A 3,179-nucleotide genomic window follows, 5' to 3' on the forward strand; every position below is an offset into this window, starting at 1 on the left:
GACCCACGCTTCATCACTCCACCAAGCTCATGGCCAACGCTCGCCGAGCTCGCGCTGAGCGCCGGGCCGTCCTCACCGCCCGTGTTGCTCAGATGGCTCCCGTCGGCGGGCCTCAGCGTCATTCTGCTTCACCCGCCGCCAATGTCATCACCAGTCTGATGGTGAACGAGCAGCAAGCCTCTTCACTGCATCCCTCCATGCGCCGGGACGGCCACACTGCCACCCCGTCGCTGATTCCGGCCGGCTCATCATCTCACGCTCGTCGCGCCCTCACGGACGCATAGGCCACGCTGCTCATGGCACGCGAGCTCCTACACTACCGTATGGTCGACGACCTCTACGAGGAGTGGCTGGACCGCATCGCTGAGCTCGTCAGCGTCGCGGGAGGCTCTCCTGCACCGTCCCTCTCGCTGCCTCGCCCTCCGCCAGCTGCGGGCGACGTGGCTCACGGAGCGCCTCCGCCTCCTCCACAACAAGATGGCGCCCTTGCGCCGAGGCGTGCGGCTCAAGGAGCACCTCAGCCTCCCCCGCGCCAGGGTGGCGTCATCGCTCCAAGATGCGCGGTCCAGCGGCGCGACCCACAGCACCGCGTGCCAGCACACGAGGAAAGAAGCTGCCAAGTGATTCCCCATCCCCAAGGAAGTTCTCCACCACTCCCAGCTCCGCTACGCCAGGATTTCTTGCTGTGACATGGCCATGCGCCGCGTGCCGCGGCGGTGCAGGGGCACCACGGCCAGGCTCCACCTCTAAGGCGAGCCCCGGTGACCACGGCCGGCTGCCGCGCCTTCACCCCCGAGTTGCGTAGCGTCGCCTGGCCAAACAAGTTCAAGCCAAACCCGCCTTCGCGCTATGACGGCACCCTCGACCCCACAGAGTTCTTGTAGCTCTACGAGGTGAGCATCAAGGCGGCCAGCGGCGACGAGAAAGTCATGGCGAACTGGTTCCCCATGGCTCTCAAGGATGGCGCCCGCTCTTGGCTCCTGAACCTGCCTCCTAGCTCCATCTCTTCCTGGGACGAGATGCGCGACCGTTTCGTCGCCAACTTCCAGGGCACTCGCGACCGCCCCCCCGGCCATGGGTGACCTGCGCCACGTCAAGAAACAACCAGGGGAGACCCTCTAGAAGTACATCCAGTGCTTCAACAACGTTCGTCTCAAGATCCCCAAGGTGACGGACGAGGCCATCATCTCTGCATTCTCTGATGGCGTCCGCGACATCAAGATGAAGGAGGAGCTCGCCATCCATGAGGAGCCGTGAACATCCCTGGAGCTGTTCAACCTGGCGACCAAGTGCGCAAGGGCTGAGGAAGGGTGCCTTTCCCTCCTCGAGCTTCCAGCTGCCGACCCGGAGGAGAAGAAAGCTAAGGCCAAGGACGTGAAGCGCAAGGGAGTCGTCGTGCTCGCGGTAGAGCCGGACACGAAGCGCGGTAGGGACCAGCCTGAGTCATCCAAGGGCAGCCGACCATTCTGCGCCTTCCACAACGTACACAGCCATAACACCAACGATTTCCAAGAGCTCAGAGCCATGCGTGATGGACGCTTCGGTCGACGCCCCGAGCACAACGACCGAGGCTATGGCCGAGGAGGAGGACGCGGCGGAGGACGCTGGAACAACCGGGGCCCACGCCAGGAGTGGCGCGACCGGCCTCGTGAGGACCGCTGGCAGGATCAGCCTCACGAAGGTGCCTGGACGGATCAGCCTCGTGACGACCGCCCTCAGGGCAATGGCGGGCTTCCTCCACTGTCGCCACCAAGAAGGAACGACGACCACCACCAAGACGAGGGGGCTGGGGGCTTCCAGGAGCCGCGTGCTATCGCCTGCATCTTAGGCGGAGCTCAAGCCCCAGCTTCATAGCGTATCTTCAAGAAGTTTGCTCACAGGTGAACGCAGTCCTTCCCAAGCTCGAGGCTACATGCACGCTCAGGTGGTCCAAGTGCGCTATTACCTTCAGCTCAGTAGATCAGCTCAAGTGCGCGGCCACCGCTGGCGCTCTCCCAATGCTTTGTTCACCCGTCATCAGCAACGTGCAAGTCACCAAGACCCTCATCGACGATGACACAGGGCTCAACGTCCTATCCGTCGAGACATTCTACAACCTTCAAATGCCATACGATCAGCTTCAGCCTACCAAACCTTTCTTAGGAGTGACCGACGGCTCCAGCATGCCGATAGGTCAGGTCCGCCTCCCAGTCACCTTTGGAGAAGGCAACAACTACCGCACCAAGCTCATCGACTTCGACGTCCCCCACATTCGTCTGCCGTACAATGCCATCCTCGGGTATCCGGCCCTGGCCAAGTTCATGGCAGTGACGCACCACGGCTAGAACGTCCTCAAGATGCCAGGAAGCGGCAGGATCATCACAGTCCCCTGTGAAGAAAGAGATGCGGTGTGCTCCCTCGAGCGCGCCTTCCAAGCAGCATCAATCGAATACACCAACAACAATGCAGTTCGGTACCCTCCTGAGGTCGTCCCCAATAAGAAGAAGAAGCAGCTACTCCATGCCGGACCTCGAGAGGGCGGCGCCGCAAGTGGTACCTCGTCAGGATCAGCGCCGCACCTGGGGCGCCTCCCTCTATCGCATATGAAGGCGCGCCCGACGCCCTCCTCGGGCAGGGCTCGGGGGCTCTCTTCTGGAGGGCCTCAGACCTTACCAATGTCACGTGGGAGGCGCTCGGGCACCACTTGGAGGCGTGTTTCGTGGCACGTCTCCCTCAGGAGGACACTGAGCAAGGAGCGCCCGGTGCTCCGGAGTTCATCACAAGGTATCTCAGGAGCTTCAGGAGGCAAGATCAATACGTGGCGACCGCCGCCCACCTGGCGTTGCTCCCCACCCAGGCGAGGGTGGTGAGCTGCGTGTCTGCATCAACATACTAGGGCTCAACCGAGCCACATCTCAGGAGCGCTTCTAGCCTTCGCGTGTTGGGCGCTGCGAAGGTCCACCTCACAGCTACGTTCGCATGCCGTTCGGCCTGCCGAGCGTGGCTGCTGCCTTCCAGTGCAACCTGCGGAGCGTCATGGCAGGTCGGGAGGCCAGGCATCACGCAGTCCCGGCAGAGATGGCGACGGTCCTCAAGGAACCGCCTGGACCCCCAGAGCCTCCCGAGGCTCAGGGCCCGGGTGGCTCATGAGGAGCAACCCCTTCGCCGCGTACCTTCAGCTTCCTCAACACCCCTTCATC

This window comes from Triticum aestivum, chromosome 3A, assembly GCF_018294505.1.
Source record: "Triticum aestivum cultivar Chinese Spring chromosome 3A, IWGSC CS RefSeq v2.1, whole genome shotgun sequence".
Classification (NCBI taxonomy): Eukaryota; Viridiplantae; Streptophyta; class Magnoliopsida; order Poales; family Poaceae; genus Triticum; species Triticum aestivum.